At 43.8% G+C, this 26,360-nt stretch overlaps 2 protein-coding genes across 2 annotated transcripts in view; one reads left to right on the top strand and one right to left on the bottom strand.

Annotated features, from left to right (window-relative positions):
• Positions 1 to 26,360, top strand: part of LOC140726138 (dedicator of cytokinesis protein 2-like) — a 1,234,790-nt gene that overhangs the window by 519,403 nt on the left and 689,027 nt on the right. The gene's annotated exons all lie outside the window — the stretch shown is intronic.
• LOC140726137 (uncharacterized) overlaps positions 10,296 to 26,360 on the bottom strand; it is a 118,386-nt gene continuing 102,321 nt past the window's right edge. Inside the window, exon 5 of the mRNA XM_073042109.1 lies at positions 10,296 to 16,680. The gene's annotated coding sequence lies outside the window, so the exon portion shown is untranslated. The remainder of the gene's footprint in view (positions 16,681 to 26,360) is intronic.

Here is a 26,360-nt window from a genome sequence, read left to right as displayed (position 1 = left end):
AGAAGTTCAAAGTACATTTTTTGAAGTGTGTATACTGCATACAACATTGAGATTCATCTCCTTACAGGCAGCCACAAAACAAAGAAACGCAACACAACAAAGACTGGCCAACACCCAATGTGTGAAAAAAGAACAAATCAGGCGAACAATAAAAAATCAGAATCAGAATCAGGTTTATTATCACCAGCATGTGACGTGAAATTTGTTAATTTAGCAGCAGCAGTTCAATGCAATATGTAATCTAGCAGAGAGAGAGAAAAAATAATAAATAAAATAAAACATAATAATAAATAAACAAGTAAATCAAATACGTATATTGAATAGATTTTTTTAAATGTGCAAAAACAGAAATTGGTGTGAGGATTGGTGTGTGTTCCTTCGTCTTACCCTTCCTGAAGTCCACAATCAGCTCTTTCATCTTACTGACGTTGAGTGCCAGGTTGTTGCTGTGGCACCACTCCACTAGTTGGCATATCTCACTCCTGTACGCCCTCTCGTCACTACCTGAGATTCTACCAACAATGGTTGTATCGTCAGCATATTTATAGATGGTATTTGAGTTATGCCAAGCCACACAGTCATGTGTATACAGAGAGTAGAGCAGTGGGCTAAGCACACACCCCTGAGGTGTGCCAGTGTTGATCGTCAATGAGGAGGATATGTTATCACCAATCTGCACAGACTGTGGTCTTCCGGTTAGGAAGTCAAGGATCCAATTGCAGAGGGTGGTACAGAGGCCCAGGTTCTGCAACTTCCCAATCAGGATTGTGGGAATGATGGTATTAAATGCTGAGCTTTAGTCGATGAAGCAGTAACACACAGAACATTAACCGCAGAGTCCCCAAAAGAGTGTGCACAGCCATGGAGCTAGCTCAGCACTGAGGCGAGTGCTGATGGTTGCAGGCCACAGCTGTGGAGTCAGTTCAGCGCTGAAGCAGGTAAACCTTGAGGAGTAGTGAGCTGAACACCAGTTTGTCCTTTGCCCTCGGCCTAATACAATAGAACTTTTGATAAAATCTGTACGTATACAGAAACTGATGTTGAACCAATGCAAAAACCACAATAAACGACATTGAAAACCAAAGTTGTAGAGTCCTTCAAAGTCTATTGGTTGAGGAATCAGTTCAGAGTAGAGGTGAGTCACACCAGTTCAGGAGCCTGATGGTTATAGGATAGTAAGTGTTCCCGAACTTGGTTGTGTGGGTCCTAAAGCTCCTGAACTTACATCCCGATGGTATTAGCGAGAAGACTGCGTGGCTTGGAAGATGCTGCATGATGAGTGACGCCTTCGTGAGACATCATCTCTTGTAGGTGATGGTGGGAAGAGCTGCCCTGATGATGAAACTGGATGTCCATCATCTTCTGAAGCCTCTTGTGTCCCTGTGCATTGGATTTCCATACCAGCTCCTGACATAACATCAGAATGTTCTCCATTGTACATCTGCAGAAGTTTGTCAGAGTTTTCAATGACATGCTGAATCCCCTAAAACTTCAAAGAAATTCGAGACTTCCTATGGAGAAGGTAATTGCTTGAAGAAAACGATCCTTCAAATTGACAGCTTCTGGAGATGTCAAACTATCAAGGTCAGGAAAACAAAACTCAGCAGGAAGTGGCCAGCTGTTCCTTGCTATTTTGGGAATAAACATTTGTGTTAGTCATGTGATCCCAAGCACTTCTGCGCCAAGATCTGTATCTCTTTGTTTATGGTGAAATTAGAGCCATTGTATCCTAATTTGACAGATGGTGGCCTTGCCCATCCAAAGAGAAGCATTAAATATGTTCTCACAAAAGCAATTGGAGGTCTAATTACCCCAATACAATTTCCACACCATTAGCCTTGTGATCAAAAGAGTGACCAATGGTTGCATCAACAGAAATCTCAAGCAGTAGAAGCTTGCCAATAATGTCCTCTCCAAGCTCTGTTTGGGTTTCAGTAGGTCCATTTGATTTCAACCTTGGTCCAAGTGGGCACCAAATAGCTTAATTTGGACAGGAGGTACCGGACCCTTATGTCCCCCATCACCAAATTCAGGAACAGTTCTTACCCTACAACCATCAGGTTACTGAACCAGTGTGGATGACTTAAGTCACCTCAACACTGAACTGATCACTGGGCACAACCTGTAACTCATTTTCAAGGACTCTGAAACTCACGTTCCCACAATTATTTATTTATTTGTTGTTAGAGAACGTGTCTAATGAGGAAAGACTAAGCAAGCTAGGACTTTTCTCTTTGGAGCACAGGAGGATGAAAGATGGCTTGATAGAGGTGTATAAGGTGATAAGAGGCATTGATAGAGTGGACAGCCAGTGATGTTTTTGCTAGGGTAGAAATGGCTAATAAGGGAGGGCATCATTTTTAGGTGATTAGAGGTCATGGGTTGAGAGTTAGGGCTGTAAGGTTTAAGGGGAACATACGAGTGAGCTTCCTCACTTAGACGGTGCTGATAATGTGGGATGACCTGCCCGTGGAAGTTGTGGATGCAGGTTCAATTTTAAAATGTAAGAAAAAAATGGATAGGGACATGGATGGGAGGGCTTTGGTCACTGTTCCCTCTGAGTAGCATTGGTGCACAGCTGCACAATACTCAAATGTTCCCGCCACCGTAGCCTTTGTTGCCACAGAGCTGGAAATTCTTTTGTGTAATGTTAATATAATTTTTAAATTATATTAATTTAATTTTGAAATCTATGCTAATATAATCGTGAAATACCCTGCAATTAATTTTGTGTTCATGAATATGATCCATAAATTTTTAAAATAATACAACCTTTACGTTGAAAGTTTGTCGTTGTTTTAAGTTGCAGCACTGTTACAAATTGTACCAATAAACACAGAATGGAAGTTGGTTACTCATTGTTAAAAATCTGCTGGCCTGTTGAACACCGATGCCTTTCTAAATACATATTCATAGTATTCATATTACAAAAGAAGCAATTAAAGTACCACACAGTCTTCAGGCCATGTAGAAACTTCATGCTCAGAGCAATGGTTGGTCTATACAAGTGTAAAAAAAATAATTGGAGGGAATGTTGGTGATGGTTTGGGTTAGGTTGATGAGAACTTGTAGAATTATAGCTTAGCATGGACTAGATGGGCTGAAGGGCCTATTTATCCATTGCAGTTTTCTATGATTGGAGGAAAGTACAGTATATGGAAGTTCTGGAGGTAGATTTTTTTTACACAGAGAGTGGTGGGTGCGTGGAACTAGCTGTCAAGGGCGGTGATAAAGGCAGATACAGTAGGGTCATTTAAAAGACTCCTAGATAGTCACATGGATGAAAGAAAAAAGGAGGGCTATGCGAGAGGGATCTTGGAGTAGGTTAAAAGGAGGCGCAGCAGTTTCTACGATGCTATTACAGCTTGGGGCATTGGAGTTCGGAGTTCATTTCCAGTGTCATCCATAAGGAGTTTCTATATCCTCCCCATTGAATGCATGGGTTTTCCCCGGGCGCTCCAGTTTCCTCCCACTGTCCAAAGGTGTACTGGGTAGGTTAGTTGATCATTGTAAATTGTCCCATGGTTAGGGCAGGTTTAAATCAGGGCCGCTGGGACAGCACAGCTTGAAGGGCTAGAAGGGCCTATTCCTCACTGTATTGCTAAATAAGTAAAAGGTCAGTGCAACATCGTGGGCCAAAGGGCTGTACAGAACTGTATTATTATATGTTCTAACATAGAACCGTAGAGCACAGGAACAGATGCTTTGGCCAATGATGTGTCAAACTAATTAAGCTAATAATGCATTATTCCACTAATCCCTTCTGCCTGCACGTGGTCCATATTCCTCCATTATCTACATATTCATGTGCCATCTAAGAAAGTCTGAAATGGCTCTCCCCTATCGGCCTGCACTTGCTATCTATGGCAGTGCTTTCCGGGCTCCCACCAATCTCCATGCTTAAACAAAGTTGCCCCACTCATCTCCTTTAAACTTTCCCCTTCCCACCTGAGGTGCACGTCCTCTCGTATTAGAAACTTCGGCCCGTTTAAAAAGTCACCATCAGTCTGCAACATCCTTACTTCTTCATCAGCTCTGGGTCTGAATCCAGGAATGTCCCAGGCAGCGGTACTGGGGGAGCACCATCAATAGACCGACTACAGTTAGGATAACAAGGAGTCAGTAATAAATACACTTCTTGCTGGCTGCATACAGATCCAGAAGATGAGCGAATATAGGAAAGAAAATTAACACCAAGAGAAACACTGGTGGAGAAGCAATTGAAGCATCCTATTTGAGAATCTTGCCTACTTTTTTCTTTGATCAGTAGAGCACTCAAAATGTTGAGTAGGTCTATGTAAAGTTAGCAAGGGTGGTGAACAGGCTGTGCTGCTACCAAATGGCTTCAGGTTTGACCCTGATCTCGGGCACTATCTGTGTGGAGTTTGTCTGTCCTCCTCACGTCCCAAATGGTGATAGGCTAGTTGGCTGGTGTCAGTTACCCCTCGTGCCTGAGTGATAGAAGTCTGTCTGAGATTCTCCCATTTGCTTGTAGACCTTTCCTGCCCATGTACTAAGTATCTTTTAAACATTGTAATTGTACCTACCTCTCCAGCTTCATATGGCAGCTCGTACTACTCTGTGGAAAAGTTTCACCTCAGGATCCTATTAAATCCCTCCCCTCTTACCTTAAACTGTGCCCCCCCCCCAGTTCTTGGTTCTCCAACCCAAGAATAAAGGCTGTGTGTGTTCACCCTATCTGTGCCCCTCATGAATTTCTGCATCTCTGTAAGATCGCCGCTCATTCTCCTGCATTTAATGTTTCTCCTGTACCTAATAAAGTGGGCATTGCGTGCAAGCTTGTGGTCTTCTGCTGCAGTAGCCCACCCACTTCAAAGTTCAATGTGCTATATGTTCAGAGATGCTCTTCTGCAGAGATGCTCTGTTGCAATGTGCAGTTATTTGAGTTACTGTCGCCTTCCTGTCAGCTTGAACCAGTCTGGCCATTCTCCTCTGACCTCTCTCTTTAGCAAGGCATTTTTGCCCACAGAACTGGATGTTTTTTGTTTGTTTTTTGCAGCATTCTCTGTAAACCCTAGATGCCGTTTTGCAGGAAAATCCCAGAAAATCAGCAGCTTCTGAGATACTCAAACCACCCAGTCTGGCACCAACAATCATTCCACAGTCAAAGTCACTTAGATCACAGTTCTTCCCTATTCTGATGTTTGGTGGTAACCACAGTTGAACCCCTTGACTGTGTCTGCATGCTTTTATGCATTGAGTTGTTGCCACGTGATTGGTTGATTATCACAATTTGCATGAATAAACAGGTGTATCTTATAAAATGGCCACTGAGTGCATGTTTCAGTGAACAAAGTCCTATACTGCTCACTGTAACTCATTCCCATGAGTTTTGGCAATATCTTTGTATATCTTCTGTGAAATGAGAAAGAAATGAAAAATATAAAATATGAAATATAGTGTGTAGCAATCAATTAGTTGAGAATATGAGGCCATAAATTTGATAAGAACTACAAAAGTGATTATTATCTAGCAATACTGGATTTTCACAGAATTCTTACAATTCAATTTGTTTTTCCCTGACGATGAAAAAGCTTGAGTTACTCTCAATATTTTGAGTGTAACCTCAAAGTTAGGACAGTTTGTTTCAACTTTTCACCAAATGCCTTTGAGATATGTGCTAGTCCACGTTTCTTGTTGAACCGAAGTGGCCTCGGGTTGTTGTACGGACCAGACCCTCGTTCCGCAACGTTGCCTGCTGCAGCCATCCAGAGGAGGAGGCAGCGGAGCTGGTGTGGAAGAGAACGGAGGTGAGGCAGGTGCGCTAGAATCTGTGCTGGGTTGGGGGTTGGCCCCTTGCAGGCCAGCTCTCTCGTTGGTGCTGCTCTCCAGTGTTCGCTCCCTGGAAGACAAGCTGGATTGCCTTGGTCCGCGGCTGACCCAGCGCGAGATGAGGAACTGCTGCGTGCTGCATTCTTGCAGAAACTTGGCTCCAGGATAACATCCCATGCACCATCAGAAACTTAGGGTCTTGAGCTAAAATTATTTTGTGTCAGTATAAGACTTTAAGACCATAAGTCATAGGATCAGAATTAGGAAATTCAGGCCATTATGTCTGCTCTGCCATTCCATCATGGCTGATTTATTATCCCTTTCAACCCCATTTTCCTGCTTTCTCCCAGTGTGACTAATAAAGTAATTAAGAACCTATCAACATCTGCTTTAAACATACCCAATGACTTGGCCTCCACAGCCACCTGTGGTGATGAATTCCACAGATTCACCACCTCCTGGTTAAAGAAATTCCTCTTTAGCCAGAGGAGCTTTAATTGTTCAAACATTGGGTAGTTCCTCTCTCTCGGATCACTCTGGAGTCTGAATCATGCCGCCACAATTTGGCCTGTACCCGACCTTCCAAATTCAGCCCGCCGCTTAAGTCGATCAGACATTGGGACTTACCTCAATCTCAGGGATGTCACAACTCTGCCTCGACCCCGCCTCCACCTTCACTTGCCTCGACCAGGCCTTCCCCAAGATGTCTCCGCAGCCACTCACCTCTCCATTGTTAGCATTGATCATTATCAATCTAGTGTTATTGATAAGGTATTTAGTAGTTTTGGCACATATATGTAGCTAGGGAGCCTACGACTTTTACACAGTACTGCAGTAATTTTATGTATTGTTCTGTACTGCTGCCAAAAATAAAAACAAATTTCATGACGTATGTGAGTGATGATAACCCTGATTCTGATATGAATCTCTGTTGTGGACTGAGAGTGGGAAGGGGTGGAGAGAGGGGAATCATGGTTGGAAAAAGGGGAAGGGAGAGGGGAGGGAGCGGGAAGCACCAGTGAGACATTTTGGAATCAAATGTCCTTGCCTGGTATCTCAAGACTGGACTTGTTCGTACCCGTACCACTCCTTGCCCCTAGCACTCCTTCTCTGCCACTTGTCCCACACCTACCGCGGCACTCCACCCTCACCATTTCCAACATCCTCTGCTCCTGCCAGATGTACAAACTCGCTCTCCGCTCCACGTTGACAAGTACCATACTGTGCAAAAGGCTTAGGCACCCTAGCTATACATACCTGTGCCTCAGGCTTTTGTGCAGTACTGTGCATATGGTCAATTTATGTATATAAGCTAATCTTATGTATATAAAGCCACGCTCAACCATTACTTGTACATTGTGTATTATAGGATTGGTTTTATATTTAATGTGCTTTTTATGCTGCATTGGATCCAGGGTAACAATCATTTTGTTCTCCTATGCCCTTGTGTACTGAAGAATAATAACAAACAATCTTGAATCTGGAATTGTAAATATTTATGTACTTGTGCACATTTTATTTCATAATCGTACTTTAACTGGTAACATTATATATTTTATATAATTCTTTGTAATTGTTCATTATTGCTGTTTTCGTTGCAAGTCATGCAAACTCACCACAGCAAGTTCCTAACGCCTGTGGATTATGTTATTTGTGGGAATATTTTGTTGAATGTGCTTTGATTGATACAAGTACTGTGGGTGCACTGAGGTCCAGAGGAAGGTTGTTCCATTTGAATGTGCGTGTGACAGTCAGAGGACAATAAAATTGAACTTGACATGGCGAAAAAAAGTTGATCCTCCCTCATTGCTACTGTCACAGGAATCTAAAGGCACACACTCCACGATTCAGGAACAGCTTCTCCTCCAACCCCCACCGTCAGATTTCTAAACGACCACCTCACTTTTTTTGTCTGTCTTTTTGCACTACTTATTTTACTTTTTTAATGACGTATCTACTTCTCACTGTAATTTACTGTTTTTTATTGTTTTATATCGGACTACACTACTGATGCACAGCACACAAATTTCCCGACATGTGCTGGTGACATCAAATCCAATTCTGATTCTTTGATGTTGTGGAGCTTTGTAGAAAGTGATTGAACCCACCTGGCGAAATGGAGTGGATTTCATCACACTCCCAATAACTTTCAAATCAGTCTGTGAACATAGAATGATATGTGTAAAATAAAGAAAACGAGAGAGAGAGAGACAGACAGACAGGCAGACAGACGTCCAGCAGGTTGATACTTTTTAGTAAAACAGTTTTTTTGGTGTGATCGATGTACAGTAATGCCCAGATTGTTCAGGTATAATTTCGACCTTAATTCTGGTTTTCAATGATGATATATACAGCATTTGGTGTATACATATTAATTAAAACTAACTCCCCATCAATTTCCACGCCCAAGACTAAGGAAAGATAAGGAAACATTGGTGCAAATGTTATTCTTTTCCCTGGACAAGTAATCCAGAGAATGCAAATTCATATCTCTAATCATTGCAATTTAGAATTTTTAAATTAATTTAAAATTTAACAGGAATTATGACAGGTCTTAGTGACAGTTTGGGAAGATATCATCGATCATAGAACAGGATTGCACAGAGAATCCCCTTTGGCTACTTTGATCTCACCTTCCCAGTGTTTGACACTTGTTTTCACTCCACCAGTGACTGTGTTTCATAGATCCTTCAACATCTTTCAGAAGTCCTGAAGGTGTGACAGATGTAGATGTGTTCTCCTTTCTATTGTCCTATTATCTTTCAATTCATCGTAGGTTGTGATAGCACCATTGCAGCCTCTTTTATTTCTGCGAGAAGCTACTGCTGATGTGTTTCTTTGAACCAAGGCAGCTTAATTGTAAGTCTTGCGAGGTCCCTTCAGATGGCAAGAAAGAGTCAGTAACATTGGTGCTGGACTGGAGGTGCATTTAGACATTGTAAGGCTATCATGGGGGAAATGGTGACACAGTGATTATGTTGCTGGATTGACAATTCAGGTGCCTGACATTGTACTCTAGAGCAGGGGTCCCCAATCTTTTTTTATGCCATGGACCAATACCAGTAAGGACAGGGGCTGTAGACCCCAGGTTGGGAACCCCAGATCCAGAGGCTCAAACCTTATTATGACAACTGGGGCTTGTCAGTTCAATTGATTTACCACAAATGCTTTTGAGATGATAAGACCATAAGACTTTGGAGCATAATTGGGCCATTCAGCCCATTGAGCCTGCTCTGCTATTTTATCATGGCTGATTTATTATCCATTGTTCTGCCTTCTCCCTATAACCTTACGAATCAAAAATCTATCAACCTCCGCATTAATTATACCCAATGACTTGACCTCCACAGCCATCTGTGTCAATGAATTCCACAGATTCACCACCATCTGGCTAAAGAAGTTCCTCCTCATCGTGGTTCTGAAGGGACATCCTTCTGTTCTGAGGCTGGGCATCTTCTGGTCCTAGCCTCCCCCTTTTGGTAACGGTCATTGATAAACTAGTGGACTGTTGTCAAGCAACCTCTTGTTAACATCCCTCAGGGAACCTGTCACTCCTACCTTGACAGTGTGACTTGAGGCCCACAATGATGCTCTCTGGAACTGCCAGGCAGGGCAAACAGCTGAAAGGCAACACACAAAGGAGCTGGAAAAATCAGCAGGCCAGACAGCATCCATGGAGTGAAATGGACAATCGACATTTCGGAAGAGACGTGGACAGAGCATGTCACAAAAACCAGCTTCCTCTCCATGGAATCTGTGTACACTTTTCACTGCCTTGAAAAGCAGCCAACATAATTAAAGACACCAGCCCCTGCCTAAACATCTTCTCTGCTCTCCCTTTGAACTGAACAGAAGCTGCCTGAAAGCTCACACCATCAGTCTCCAGGACAGTTTCTATCCCACAATTATAAGACTATTGAACGGACCTCTTGTATGATAAATGGACTACTAACCTCGCCATCTATTTCACTGTGGGCTTGAATCTCATTGCCTGTCTGCACTGCACTTTTTTAAACTGTAACACTTTATTCTGTATTCTGCTGCCATTTTACCTCAATGCAGTGATGTAATGAAATAATCTGCATTGAAGGCACGTAAAATGGAAGTTTTTTAACTGTATCAGACCATAAGGTATAGGAGCAGAACTAGACTATTTGTTCTGTCATTTCATCATAGCTAATCATATCTCTCTCAGCGCCAATCTCCCGCCTTCGTGCCCTGACTAATAAAGAACTGATCAATCTCTGCATTAAATATTCCCAATGACTTGGCCTCCATGGCCCCCCATGGGTAACAAATTCACACAGATTCACCACCCTCTGGCTAAAGAACTTTCTCCTTGTTTCTGATCTAAATGGACGTCCCTCTATTCTGAGGCTGTGCCCTCTGGTCCAAGACTCCCCCACCATTTGAAGCATCGTCTCCGCATTCTTTCTGTCAAGGCCTTTCAATATTTGATAGGTTTCAATGAGATCCCCCCCCCCCCCCCCCACCCGGCCTCATTCTTCTGAATTCCAGTGAGTACGGGCTCAGAGCCATCAAATGCTCCTCATATGATAAGCCTTTCAATCCTAAAATCATTTTTGTGAACCTCCAGTATACGTGACAGTAATGAACCAATCTGCTCGCCCCAGAATGTGTGGCGACATTTTCAGGCTGCCCCTAAACAGAGTCAAAGAGTCATATAGTCATGGAAAAACAGAACATGGAAACAGGCCTTTTGGCCCATCTAGTCCATGCTGAAACCATTTAAACTGCCTGTACCCATTGACCTGCACTGGGACCACAGCCCTCCTTACACCTACCATTCATCTACCAAACCAAACGTCACCTGAATGTTGAAATCTATTTTGCATGCACCACTTGTGCTGGCAGCTCATTCCACATCCTGAGGTTGAGTTGGTTGTTAACACAAATGGTGCATTTCACTGTATGTTTCAATGTTTATGTGATACATAAATAAATCTGAATCAATTCATCAATTTACCAGTATGAGTGATTCTTAAGTGTTGTCAGAAATTACCTAGTGAGGTTAGTTCATGGGCATCTAGGCATGGACAGAAGCGCCCACATTCTGTCAAAGAGAGAAAGGATCGTATCGACTGCACAAGTTAACATTAAGATTTAATCCTTTCACAAATGATGTGGAAGGTGACGATGAGAGCGGTTTCACTAACTGAGTTTGGTCCTTCTAAAACCTTCCCCTCTTTAATCTGAAGAAGTGAATTGCTGTCAGGACCAAGGGCGTCTGCTCTCGTCAACATGTCCACTTGTCAGAAGGAAGGAGAGATTAATGTTAACCTCCTTGCCCGAGATGGCTCTCAGCCGAGCTGTAAATGTGCACCACGTCTGAGGTGGGAGAGCAGCCAATTCATCTCTGCCTGTGCACCCTAGTGACAGATAGCCAAAGCCCTTTTCTTATTTCCTGCCTTCCTTTAATATTCCAGTGATTACTTATTGGACTCGCGTGTAGGCCTTGAGATTGCCTCACGCCTCGATGCTGTACGGAGGTTCACTGTTAACTTCAAATATTAAACTCTTTGCTGTCATTGATTCAGTCTGTCTTGCTGACCTCCTCCTCACCGCCCCTGGTCATAAATAACATGCAGCACAGAGCGGAAGGCAAATGCCCATCAATAAGATGAGTTGCTGATTTCAGCCACCTGATGTAAAAATAGCATTTGCTTTTCTTTCTGAGCTCAGGCGAGTGTAAGAGCTTCTTTAGCAAAACTCATTCTGATATGTAACCGGATCTCTGTGCGTCAAACTGAACTCAGGACGCACCCTGCTCTTTGATTGTAAATCTCGCACATAAGACTTGCAGCGGGATCCTGACCAGCTGGAAAAATGGGCTGAGAAACGGCAGATGGAACTTAATGCTGGCGAGTGTGAGGTGTTGCACTTTGGGAGGACAGACCAGGGAAGGTCTTACACAGTGAGCAGTAGGGCACTGAGGAGCGTGGTAGGATAGAGGGATCTGAGAATATAGATCTGTAATTCCTTGGCAGTGGTGTCTCAGGTAGATAGGGTCATAAAGCGACCTTTTGGCATATTGGCATTCATAAATCAAAGTATTGAATGCAAGATGTAATACTGTAGTTGCATAAGATATCGGCAAGGCCTAATTTGGAGTATTGTGTGCAGTTTTAGTTATCTACCTACAGGAAAAGTATCGATAAGATTGAAAGAGCAAACCTTACTAGGGTTTTGCCCGGGCTTAAGGACCTTAGTTACAGAGAAAGGCTGAATACAGTAGGTTAGAACTTTATTCCTTGGAGCATTTGAGAATGAGGGGAGATTTAATAGAAGTGTGCAAAATTATGAGGGGTAAAGATTGGGGAAAATGGGTGAGACTAGAACTAGAGGTCATAGGTGAAAGGTGAAATATTTAAGGGGAACCTGATAGAGAACTTCCTCACTCAGAGGGTGGTGCAAGTGTGGAACGAGTTTTTAGCAGAAGTGGTTGATGAGGCTTCCATTGCAATATTTAAGAGAAGTTTGGATACACATATGGATGGGAGGGGTATGGAGGCTGTGGTCCAGGTGAATGGGACTAGATGAGTTGAAGGGCCTGTTTCTGTGCTATACTGTTCAATGAGTCTAAGGAATTGGGAGAGGTTAGGGGGTTGAGGGAGTTGGGGTGGAGGGTGTCACCCAAGAATACAGAGGGCAGAATAAAGAGAAGACATGAGGAACAGGTGGAAGCAACTTGGTGAGTAAATGTCAGAGAGAAGGGAAGAAAGATGTAGGAGCAGAATTGTGCCATTCGGCCCATCAAGTATGCTCTGCTATTTCATCAAGGCTGATCCATTTCCCTGTCAATCTCATTCTCTTGTCTTCCTGCCATAATCTTTCACACCCTGACTAATCAAGAATCTGTCAACCTCTGCCTTAAATGCACCCAATGACTTGACCTCCACAGCTGCTTGTGGTAACGACCAGTTTCACCACCCCCCCAGCTAAAGAAATTCCTCCTCATCTCTGCTCTAAATGGACGTCCCGTTATTTTGAGTCTGTGCTAGGTGACCACAAGAGCGCACAGTCCTCCAAGTGCAGTTTCACTAGCATCCTGTCCAGCTGAGCTAATCTATCCTCAGTTCCATTTTTACAGCAACGTCACTTGATCCTACTACCAACTAAAGTAGAGAATTCTAAAGGTTAGCACCCACTTTATGAAGAAATTTCTCCAACTCTCAGTCCTAGATGGCAAAACCATCATTCTAAAAACGTGCCTTCGGGCTTAGACTCTGAGAACATGAAACATAGAACATCGAACAGTGCAGCAGAGTGCAGACCCTTCAGTCCACATTGTTGTGCCAACCTTTGAACCTACTCCATAATCAATCTAACTCTTCCCTCCCACAAAATTCTCCATTTTTCTTTCACTCATGTGCCTAAGAGTCACTTAAATGTCCGTGATGTATCTGTCTCTACCACCACCCCTGGCAGCACATTCCACGCACACACCACTCTCGGTGTAAAAAAAAACCTACCTCTGTCATCTTCCCCATATTTTCCTCCAATCACTTTAACATCATGCCTGCTTGTGTTAGCCGTTTCCGCTCTGGGAGAAAGCCTCTGCTGTTCGCTGTATGCCTCTTATCATCTTGTACACTTCTATCAAGTCACCTCTTATTCTTCTTTGCTCCAAAGAGGGAATCCCTCGCTCACTTAGCCCATCCTCATGACATGCTCTCTCATCCAGGTAAATCTCCTCTGCACCCTCTCTAAAGCTTTCACATCCTTCCTATAATGAGCTGCCAGAACTGAACACGGTACTGCAAATGTTTGTACAACCAGGGTTGTGTGAAGCTGCACCATTACTTTGCAGCTCTTGGAACTCAATCCCCTGCCTAATGAAACCAACACACCATACACCCATGGTTACTTGTGCAGCAACTTTCAGGAGAAAAACCTGCTCTTGTCTGGCCTGTTAAAGAACAATAAGAAGCTGGCATAGGAGAAACTGATTGCTGAATACCATCTCATTATTCATTGTTTGTCTTTTACATTAGTTATTTATTTTTGCAAGTTCCAGGAACTTTTTATTATCTTGCACTGTACTGCTGGTACAAAACAGCAAATTTCATGACACACGTCAGTGATAATAAACCTGATTCTGATTCTTAGGAGAGATTGAACAAAATGGACCATAAATGTTTGAGCTTCAGAAATCTTGGTGAGAAAAACACTCAAAGAGGTGTGACTCTGTCTAACCTTGAATTAATAGATTACGTTTGGACCCTTGAGGGAATTGGAGGGTTTAAAAAATACATGCTTAATCTTTGTGAATGATAGGACAGGTGTAAGAGGCCACAAAGCCTACCAATTATTTCTTATGAAATCCCAAAATAGATGTGGAATAGTGGATTATTGAGAGAGATCTGTTTATTTTGTTCCTTTTACGACCTTGGGACACCATCAGAATTTCGTTGATATTGAAGTGTTTCAGAAATGTTGTCATCTTTATAATATAGGATATAAAGGCATATGAAGAAAAAAATTACATGGATGTTGATGGGGACAGGTTATATCGAAAGGTTGAATGGGTTAGGACATTTTTCTCTGGAGTGTAAGGAAATGAGGGTGTATCAAGGTATACACAATTATGAGAGCTACAGATAGAATTATGGCAAACAAGAAAAATCCTGCAGATGCTGGAAATTCAAACAACACACATACAGTGCTGGAGGAACTCAGCAGGCCAGGCATTTTCCCCTCAAGCTGGGTGAAGTTAGAACATGGTCATGGGGTTAGGGATCTCTATTTCTAGTTTTAAGCTGAAAGGTGAAATATTTAATTGATATCCAGCGGGGAGCTCTGTTACTCAGGCAGTCGTGCAAGTGTGGAATGAGCTGCCGGTGGAAGTGGTAGATTGTAACTTTTAAGGGAATTTCGGATAGGTACATGGATGGGAGGGGTTTGGAGGGTCAGGTAGATGGGACTAGGAGAGTAATAGTTCGGCTTGGACTAGATGGGCCAATGTGCCTGATTTTGTGCTGTAGTACTCTTTGAAGTAGAGTATACCGCATGGAGGTAAGTTCTACAGCCCAACTCATCCACCGCACTGTCCATTTGACCTTGTCTTATTTGCCATCGCCCAAAATCTCTACTGCCCAGGGGTCTTCAACGTCAATAATGTACAACTTTCTCTGGGAACTTCTTTCATATACACACCACCCTCTGCACGACAAAGTTGTCTCTCAGTTCCCTTTCAAATCTTTCCCATCTCACTTTAAACCTATAGCCTTTAGTTTTTGATTCCCTTTCTATAAAAAAAAGACTGTGTGCATTCACCCTATCTACACCCCTCATGATTTTGTACCACTCCATTTGCTGCCCTCCAAGGAATTAAGTCCTTGCCTACCCCACCTCCCCCTATAACTCAGACCCTTGAAAGCTGGCAATATCATCAAAGCCTTCTTTGTCCTCTCTGCAGTTTAATGAAGATCTCTCCTATAATAGGGCAACTAATCTTTACACAAGAATAATGAACATCAATAGACAATTCAGTGTTTCAAGCCTGGACCATCATCTAATGCCTCTCATTATGACCTCTTCTTCACGTTCCTTCCTCACCCCAGTAATTTTTCACTCAGTCTGTTTCTGAAGAATCTATCTACTCCTGATTTTGAAATATTCTGAGTTCTGCTTCCACCTTCCATTGAGAGAGTTCCAAAATTTTGAGAGGAGAAAATCTCACCACACCACACTGGGAGGCTAGTTATTTTTAAATGTGCTTCCATTGTTCTCAATCCCCTCCCCTGTAAGGAAACATCCTCTCCACATCCGTCCTGTCAAAAGTCCTCGGGATCTCACATGTTTCAATCGAGCCCCGTTCACTCTTCCGGTCTCCGGAAAATACTAGTCTGGAAAGAAACTGCAGAGAGTTGTGGACACAGCTGAGCACGTCATGGAAACCAGTCTCCTCTCCATGAACTCAATCTACTCTTCTTGCTGCCTCAGTAAAGCAACCAACAGCATCAAAGACCCCAGCCACCCCAAAAATTCTCTCTTCTCCCCTCTTCCATCAGGCAGAAGATACAAAAGCTTGAAAGCACGTCCCACCAGGCTCAAAGACAGCTTCTGCCCCACAGTTGTAAAGACTATTGAATGGTTTCCTGCTAACAATAAGTTTGACTCTTGACCTAACAATCTATCTCATTGCAATCTTACAGCTATTGATCACCTGCACTGCACTTTTTCTGTAGCTGTTACACTTTATTCTGCATTCTGTTATGGTTTAACCTTGTACCCCCTCAGTGCACTACGTAAAGAAGTGAACTGCATGAACAGTATGCAAGAAAAGCTTTTCACTGCACCTCGGTACATGTGACAATAATCAACCAATACCGTTCCTCATAAAACAACCCGCAGTCTCTACCCCCGCCTCACCCATTCCATATACCATTCTGGGACAGGTCAGTACAGCAGACACCCACAGCCAGTGATTTGTGATCATAACTCAGGTAGGTTGCATGGTGTATTGGTGGAAAGATTGGCATTGGACGAGATCCTGTCGAGGACATCCCTGCAGTTCTGCACAGTAGTGCTGTGGCAATTATTCTGTTCATCGTCCGAGAAGTTCACTGTCTGATTGAAAAGGTTGTGCTCCTGACCAGTGCAGACCTCCCTCGGCACTGTAACAAAGTGAACCCAAGTCTCTGGAGTGGGGGCTTGAACCCACGTCCTTCCGACCAGGGCGAAGGCTGACGGTAAGAATGTCCCACTTCGACTGCCGGTACGGGGGGGGGGGGGGGCAACATAAGATTGGCGTGTGTCCCTCTGCCTTTCTTCCACCCCCAGTCCTGTCAGTGGAAGCCAAACAGAGGAAAAGATGTTCCATTTTTTCAGCTTCTTCAAACTCGTACAGCCATCAATGAGTCTCTGGAAATAAAACACAATGAACACAGTGAATGAGTGCTTCCTTTGACTGTAGGGATCACATGAAACCTTGTAGTGCCGATGGGCAGTTAATAAATACTGCGGGCAGAGTTAGATGAAACCTCGAATCATTTGGAATTAGAAGGATTCCAGATAACTTACAGCTCATTTGTTAGATTTACTCCAAACAATTTTATCAAAGCTCTGTTTATGTATTTTACTCTCTACCCATCATTCAGTTCTACCTTAGGCCCAGTGTTTAAGGATGGAATATGCTGAATTCATCAGTTCTTTTGCTTTGGGTGGTGTGAGTTTGGCTATTCTCGGATGAGTATACATTGAATGCTGCCTGTGAAATTTGGCTTGAACATAGAAATCTGCAGCCCTTTACAGGCCCTTCGGCCCACAATGTTGTGCCGACCATGTAACCTTCTGTAGAAACTGTCTAGAATTTCCCTAGCGCATAGCCCTCTATTTTTCTAAGCTCCACGTACCTATCTAAGAGTCTCTTAAAAGACCCTCTACCACTTCGCTGGCAGTGCATTCCACGCACTCACTACTCTGTGTGTGAAAAACTTAACTCTGACATCCCCCTTGGACCTACTTCCAAGCACCTTAAAACTATGTCCCCTCACATTAGCCATCTTAGCCCCAGGAAAAAGCCTCTGACTATCCACATGATCAATGCCTCTCATCATCTTATACACCTCTATCAGGTCACCTCTCATCCTCCATCACTCCAGGGAGAAAAGGCCAAGTTCACTCAACCTGTTCTCGTAAGGCATGCTCCCCAATCCAGGCAACATCCTTGTAAATCTCCTCTGCACCCTTTCTATAGTTTCCACATCCTTTCTGTAGTGAGCTGACCAGAACTGAGCACAGTACTCCAAATGGGGTCTAACTAAGCTTTAACAGAAATCAAGGCAAGTTTTCAGATGCAGATTTCAAACACCAATGCCCTTGAATGGAAAATTCTACGAAAAGTAATGGATACAGTCTGTCTATCACGGGTAAAGCCCTCCCCACCATTGAGAACATCCACATGAAATGCTGTTGCAGGAAAGCAGCATCCATCACCAGGGATCGCCACCACCCAGACCATGCTGTCTTCTCACTGCTGCTATCAGGAAGAAGGTACAGGAGCCTCAGGACTCACACCACCAGGTTCAGGAACAGTTATTACCCCTCAACGTTGAACCAAATGCAGCCTCTCTAATATGTTGTACTATCAAAGCAATGTGAGCCAAATGGATTCCCTTCGTTAAAGATCAGGATCCTGGCACTACATTGCCAGAATGAAAGCAACACTCAAGGAGGCTCCAAACAAGAGTCCACCAGTCTATCAGCAGTTACTTCTCAACCATCAGGCTCTTGAACCAGAGGGGATAACTTCACTCACCCCAACACTGAGCTGTACCCACAACCTATGCACTCTCTTTCAAGGGCTCTTCATTTCAGGACCTCGATATTTATTGCGTATTTATTACTATTATTATTATTATTATTATTTCATCTTCTTTTTGTATTTGTACAGCCTGTTGGCTTCTGTACTTTGGTTGAACTCCATAGTTGGAAGGTCTGTCATTGTTTAATATTCTATAGATTAACTGAATATGCCCAAAAGAAAATGAAACTCAGGGTTGTATATGGTGACATATATGCACATTGATAATAAATTTACTGTGAACTTTGAAAACCCCTTAAAGCCCCTACTTCATCAGTTTTCATGGGAGTTAGGGAGTGGAAACATAGAACATATGAACAGGCCCTTTGGCCCTCTGATTCTGTGCTGACCATTAAATACTCATTTTCACAAATCCTCCACTGATGCTCACATTAAATCCATAATTTTTGCTCAATATTCTCATCAACGCTCCCCAGATTCTACCACTAAGGAGCAACAGATAGTGCCCAATTAACGTACCAACCTGCACGTTTTTGCAAAGTGGTAGAAATTTGAAGTCCTTGGGGAAAGCAGACATTAAGGTTACAGGAAGAGAGCAGGAGAATGGAGTTGAGAGAGAAATAAATCAGCCATGATCAAATCACAGAGCACACTCCGTGGGTCAAGGAGCCTAAACGTTTTAATAGTCCACACAGACAGCACTCGAGGTTAGGCTTGAGCCCAGGCCACTGGAGTTTAAGGCAACAGTATTACTAGCAGGACCACTTCGCCGTCTTTGTAGTTTTCCTAATGTTAGCCACATCTTCCTTCTGTTCAATTCCCTTCGTGTAGCCTGTACCACAGGGAAAGTGATGTCAATCCTGCTCAAATGAGCATTGATCTTTCAGCATAGGTTCGGCTTGAAGGGCCTAGTTTAGGTATAACATATCCCAAGAGCCAAGTAGAGTTTTGGTCTCATTCATAATGAAAGCGGTAGCTGCCATGGAGACATTACAGGGAAACTCCAGCAAATTGAATCCTGGGATGAAGAGGGTGGCTTGCAAAGAAATGGCCCATTCTTCCTTAAACCTGGAAGGAAAGGAGGCTGTCTCTTTGAAACACATACATATAGCGTGCCTTGCAAAAGTCTCAGGAACATACATATAGCTTAGTGCCTAAGAGCTTTGCAAAATACTGTAGTAATTTTATGTATTGCTCTGTACTGTTGCCGTATCTGTGATACATCTGTGAATGATGAGAAGCCTGATTCTGATATGGGTCTGCATTCTGGACTGAGAGTGAGAAGAGAACAGGAGACAGGGAGAGAAGAATCATGGTTGGGAAAAGAGTTAGGAAGAGGGGAGGGAGCAGGAAGCACCAGAGAGCCATTCTATAATGATCAATAAACCAATTGTCTGGAATCAAATTACCTTGCCTGGTATTTCAGGGATGAGTGCGTCTGTACCCGCGACACCCACCCACCCCCCCACATCTCTGACATTCCTTCGCTACCTCTTGACCCCACCCTCCCTTGGCACTCCACCCTCACCCTTCCCAATATCCTTTGCTCCCACCAGATTTACAAACTTGCTTCCTACTCCAGGTTGACAAATACAGTACTGTGCAAAAGTCTTAAGCCCCCGAGCTATTATATGTGTGCCTAAAACTTTTGCCCAGTACTGTAGATGTTGGAGAGGATTTTTCCCCTCCTAGAGGGATTAAGAACTTGGAGCACAGGTTTGGAATATGGAGATGTGGGGGAATTTTTCCTCCTGATGGATGTGAAATGATGGAATTTTCCATCCCAGAGAGCTGTGGAGTAAAGTCCTATCACTTCAAGATGGGGTTTGATTTTTGGATTATATTGGATTCAGGGGCTCTGGAGAAAAGTGGGAAATTGTTGCTAAGGCCAAGGTCAGATCAGCCACACTCTTATCAAAGGCTCACCTGATAATTCCCATTTCTGATGTTAATTCAGTATGTGGCTGCGGAGGTGTGGACGATTGTTCTCTTGGGTTGGTGTTCAATTGTCCTCATCCGGTTGGCCAACTTTAAGGAGCAGTTTATATCACCTCCGCATGGGTGATAGAGATTAATGTAACTTCAGCCTCTGAGAAATAATAGACCAAAATCTTTGTCAGACAGGCAAAGGAGAATAATATCTAAACTTTCAGTGAAAACTAAAAGTGGAGATTATAATATTATGAGAGGTATAGACAGGGAAGACGGCTAGAATCTTTCTCCCAGGGTAGAAATTTTTTGAGATTATGCAGTATGGTAACAGGTCTTTCTGGCCCAAAGAGCCCATGCTGCTCATTTACATCCATGTGGCCAATTAACCAGCTAATTAGGACGCCTTTGGAATGTGGGAGGGAACAGGAGAATGGGGAGGAATGCATGGACAGTGGCAGGAATTGAACCTGGATTGTTGTAAATTGCTGTAAAGCAATTCGCTAATCACTATGCTACTACATAGATCCATTTTTGCGTAGTAGGGGAACTAAGGGTTATGGGGAAAAGGCAGGTGTTCAGTTGTTTAAAAGGAGTTCGGTCTCAACAGGACACCAATGTTCTAGGGTCCAGCAAGCAGAGGACGATTGTACAAGGTAAAACTGGGTGGCACAATAACGTAGTGTTTGGAGTGATGCTATACATCATCTATCACAGTTCAATTCCTTGTCACTATCTGTAAGGAGTTAGTACTTTCTCCCCATGACCATGTGGGTTTCCTCCTGGTGCTCCAGTTTCCTTGCAGAGTCTATTGTGGGCCTAGATAGACTGGATGTGTAGAGGATGTTTCCAGTAGTGAGGGAGTCTAGGACCAGAGGACAGAGCCTCACAGATGGCTGTGGAGGCCAGGTCATAGATTATATTTAAAGCACAATTTTGATAGGTTCATGATTAGTAAAGGTGTCAAAGGTTATGGGAAGAATATGTTTGGGTGAGAAAATAAATCAGTCATGATGGAATGGCAGAGATGACTTGATGGGCCTATGACATAATTCTGCTCCTATGTCTTATGGTCCTCATAATAGTCTAGTGCACCCAAACCCAACATTTGCTACATCCATAGCATTAGATGCATGTCTCATGATCTCATGTAACGATGGTACTAGATGCACAGTGACGCTTGCGGGCTGCCCCCAGAACATCCTCGGACTGTGTTGGTCATTGACACAAATGATGCCCTTCACTGTATGTTTCGATGTACGTGTAACAAATAAAGCTAATCTTTAAAGACAGGACAACTGCTGTTGTTGGAGATGTTAGTGTAATTGGTGAGTCATGGGTGACAGAGGCGCGTAGCAGTTAGCAGAGCGCTATTACAGCTCAGAGTGTTGAAGTTCATGCTGTAAGATCATCTGTAAAGAGCTTGTACGTCCTCCCCCGGAACATTTGGGTTTCCCCCCGGGTGTTCATGTTTCTTCCCATGTTTCAAAGTCATACTGGTTAGTAGGTTATTTGGTCACTGTAAATTGTCCTCTGATTAGGCTAGGGTTAAATAGGTGGGTTGCTGGGCGGTACAGCTCGATGGGTCGGAAGGGCCAGTTCCACTCTGTATCTCCAAATAAAAACAACTAAATATAATAAGATAAATAAATACTTATTGTCCATCCCTAGTTGTCATAGGGAATGTGGCTGTGAGCCCAAAACGCTGCCAGTTAGTAAATTCTAGGATTCAGGGCCAGAGATATACTTTCAAGTCTTAATGGTATGTGAAATTGAAAGGGAAACTGCATCCAAGAGGTGATGCTGTCCTTCTCCTCCTGGTTGTAGAGCACAATGTCTGTGTGTCTGAGAGTCTGGGGCCTAGAACTCTGGAGGTGGCCTGGGATTGGTGGGTGGGGGGGGGGGGGGTGGAGGTGGTGTGTGTGTGTGTGTGTGGAAAAGGGACTACTGTTTTTTTTGTGGCTTTGAATCTGAACCCGGACCGCAGTGAAGCCAGCTGCTTCGTCCTGCAGCCCCAGCAGACTCGGATGGAGAAAACACTTTGATAAATTGTTGTAGTTTATCATTAGCTATTCAAGCGATTCTCCTGCTCAACCTGTCCTGTCCCCTGAAACCTGTCTGCGCTTCCATTAACCTTCACCTGTACTCCTTTCAGCAGCTTTGTTGTGAACGCATCTGCTCAAGAGAGTGGCCAGTAACTAAATTGGACTCGGGGAAGCTGTTCAACACTAAAAACCTTTCTGTGCGTCATTTACTGCTTTAGAAGCGCAGAGGGACGTGGCTAATTTAAGGGCAGGGAAAAGTGAATGAGTCCTAATGTCCTCTGTAGTTGGACGACTCAGCGAGTTGCACTCCATAATTTAAGTGCCTTCCAGTCTCTGGCAAGCACTCTTCCTTCAGCCTTACCCTTGAATATGTAACCTCACCAGGCAGCTGTAAGGTGTTGAAAGAGATAAATACAGTAAAAATATATCCACGGATCTCAGGACTCAATACAAGTGTACACAGTCTTAAAATGGGAGCCAGGCCTTCCTGGGAACAACTAAGAGGAACTGCACTTGGAGTATTGTGAGCAGATTTACCCACTTAAAGAATGTGCTGGCATTGCTGAGGGTTTGGACGAGGTTTATAAGAATGACCCTGGGAATAAAAAGGTTAACATATAAGGAGCATTTGATGGCACTGGGCCTGCACTTGCTGGAGTTTAGAAGAATGAGGTGGGATCTACTGAAAGGCCTAGTTAGAGAGTTATGTAGTGAGAGACTTCCTCACCAAGACCAAAATTGTTGCTATCAATGGGACTGGAATTAATCTGCAAACCTACATTCTTAATTATAAGGCAAACACAAGGAAATCTGCAGATGCTGGAAATTCAAGCAACACACACAAAATGCTGGTGGAATGCAGCAGGTCAGGCAGCATCTATAGGCATGACGAAGTCCTGACAAAGGGTCTCAGCCTGAAATGTCGACAGCGCTTCTCCCTATAGATGCTGATGGAATGGTGGAGGGAACTTGATGGGCAAAATGGCATAATTCTGCTCCTGCGGTATGTTTTATGATCTTATGATCTTTTCATCCTGGTTTCTTCCTCCTTCCTTTCCAGTCCCGATGAAGGGTTTCGGCCTGAAATGTCAACTGTTTATTAGCCCGACCTTGCTGAGTTCCTCCAGCATCTTGTGTGTTGATGCAATCTAGATACCTGGGGCTACACTGTTGCGTATAAGCTTTGGTTTCCCTGCAACCCACCAGCAAAGGCATTCCTTCCTCTGTTAAAAAACGCTTGAGGAACTCAGCTGATCAAGTGGAGGGAAACGGACCCCTGATGTTTCGGGTTGAGATACTTCATCTGGGCGGAGATGCTGACCATCCACTTCCCTCCACGGCTGAGTTTCTCTAACAGTACTTTTTATTTGCTCCAGGTTCCAGTTTCTGTCATCTCTTGCATCTTCTTCAAGCAGTGACTACTCATTATTTTTGTAGAGACACAACACGGTAACAGGCCCTTCTGACATAAAGAGCCAGTGCCACCCAATTACACCCATGTGACCGATTAACCTACTAAATGATCTGTCTTTGAAGTGTGGGAGGAGGAAACCAGAGCACCCAGAGGAAACCCATAGGAAGAATGTACAAACTCATTGCAAACAGTAGAAACAGAGAAAACCTACAGCACAATTCAGGCCCTTTGGCCCACAAAGCTGTGACGAACATGTACGTACTTTAGAAACTACCTAAGGTTATCCATAGCCCTCTATTTTTCTAAGCTCCATGTACCTATCCAGGAGCCTCTTAAAAGACCCTATCATATATGGGCCGGCCATCATATTTGACCTACCAAAATGAAACACCTCACATTTATCTGGGTTGAACTCCATCTGCCACTTCTCAGCCCAATTTTACATTCTATCGATGTCCCGCTGTAACTTCTGACAGCTCTCCACACTATGCACAATATCCCCAACCTTTCTGTCATCAGCAAATTTACTAACCCATCCCTTCACTTCCTCATCCAGGCCATTTATAAAAACCCCGAAGGGAAGGGGTCCCAGAACATATCCCTGAGGCACACCACTGGTCACCGGCCTCCATGCAGAATATGACCCGTCTACAACTGCTCTTTGCTTTCTGTGGACAAGCCAATTCTGGATCCCCCATGCCTCCTTACTTTCTCAAAAAGCCTTGCATGGAGTAGTGGGACTTGAACCCAGGTCACTGGCGCTGTAAGAGCTACACTACCATGAACTTTACTTTGAGGCCAAACTGGAGGACTGGCTTCCAATATCTGCCACATGGGGAAAAGCCTTGCCTCTGCAACACACAAAGTGCTGGAGGAACTCAGCAGCTCAGGCAGCATCTTTGGAAATTATTGAGATACAGTGTGGAAAGTGCCCTTCTTCTCCTTCGAGCCATGGCACCCAGCAATTCCCCTAGCCTAATCACAGGACAATTTATAATGACGAATAGTCGACATTTTGGGCTGAGACCCTTCATCCGGACTGGAGAGGAAGGGGGATGAAGCCAGAATAAGATGATGGAGGGAGGCTGCAGAGTACAAGCTAGCAGGTGATAAGTGACACACACAAAATGCTGGAGGAACTCAGCAGGCCAGGCAGCATCTACAGGAGAGAAATGAACAGCCATCGTTTCAGGCCGAGACCTCTTGAAGGGGCTTAGCCCAAAAATATTGGCTCTTTATTCCTCACTCCTGATGAAATGTGTCATCAGTTCTTTATTCCTCTCCATAGATGCTGTTTGACCTGCTGAGCTCCTCCAGCATTTTGCGTGTTTATCTGGGTTTCCAGTATCTGCAGAATCTTTTGTGTCTCTGACTGGGTACTTTTTACTTTTAAAAGTATTGAGATACAGTGTGGAAGAGGCCCTTTGAACCCCCCCCCCCCCCAATTTAACCCTAGCCCAATCACAGGACAAATTACAATGAGTAGTTAACCTACCAACCAGAAAGTGTTTGGACTGTGGAACATGTGGTCACGGGGAGAACATACAAACTCCTTACGGGCAGTGGTGGGAATTGAACCCAAGTTGCCTGTACTGTAAAGTGCTGTGCTACCCTTTACGCTACTTGTGGCCACAGAACTACTTGTGCTGTGCTCAGCTCAGCCAAAAATCCTAGGCTCCCTTTCACAGAGCCCACTTTCAGCATCTGCAGTCTCCTGTGCCTCCATCACCGACTGGTTCAAACGCTGCACTACAGGGTCATAATCACAGTGATTGCACATCAGAGAGTGACTTCAGTAATTGCAGACTACCTTTCGTGTGATGGTTAGCACATCGTTAAAGAATGCCCAGAGGCAAATCCGAGCTAATATTCTGTAAAAGTTTATATGCTGAATAATCAGAAGATGACCTTGAGCAGTGCACACAAAACACTGGAGGAACTCATCAGGTCAGGCAGCATCTAAGGAAAAGAGTAAACAGTCGGCGGTTCGGGTCACGACCCTTCACCGGTTTTACCGATGCTGCCTGGCCTGCTGATTACCACCAGCATTTTGTTTGCGTCGCTTTGGATTTCCAGCATCCACTGAGTTTCTGGTGTTTTGTCTAGCATCCGCAGCCTCTCGTGTTGTTTCCATCACAGATTGGTTCAAACGTTGCACGGAGGGGTAATAAAACGTTGAGGTTGCACATCAGAGAGCTGCATCAATAATTCTGTGTGATGGTTAGCACCTCGTTAAGGGCTACCCAGAGACAGATCTGAGCCAATGTTCTGTAAGTGTTAATGTGCTGAATAATCATGAGCTGATAAACATGTCTCTTGAGCAACACACACACAAAATGCTGGAGGAACTCAGCAGGACAGGCAGCATCTATGGAGAGGAATAAACAGTCGACATTTCAAATGGAAACCCTTCATCAGTCCAGATTATTTATTTATCGACGTACAGTGCAGAACAAGCTCTTCAGGTCCAACCCAGTAACCCTCGTTTTAACCCTAAGGGACAATTTACAATGACCATTTAACCTACCAACTGATACGTCTTTGGACTGTAGGAAAAAACTCGGAGCATCCGGAGGAAACCATGCGGTCATGGGGGAGAATGTACAAACTCCTTACAGGCAGCGGTGGGAATTGGTACTGTAAAGCATTGTGCTAACCACTATGTTACCGTGCCGCTCCACAACACCAAGGGTCTCAGCCCAAAATATGACTGCTTATTCTTCTCCTGACCTGCTGAGTCCTCCACCATTCTGTGTAAATAACATTGCCATTTATAACTTTAGTACCTAGTAAAGTTGACCCAGGCACCCACCACCCCTCTGTGCCCACAGATGCTGCTTGACACTCTTTCTCTCCATTAGTTTGTTTTATGCTGAGCCTCCAGCATCTG

This window comes from Hemitrygon akajei, chromosome 4 (genome assembly GCF_048418815.1).
Source record: "Hemitrygon akajei chromosome 4, sHemAka1.3, whole genome shotgun sequence".
NCBI lineage: Eukaryota > Metazoa > Chordata > Chondrichthyes > Myliobatiformes > Dasyatidae > Hemitrygon > Hemitrygon akajei.
The sequence above is the reverse complement of the archived record's forward strand: the minus strand, read 5'-3'. Positions and strand labels throughout refer to the sequence as shown.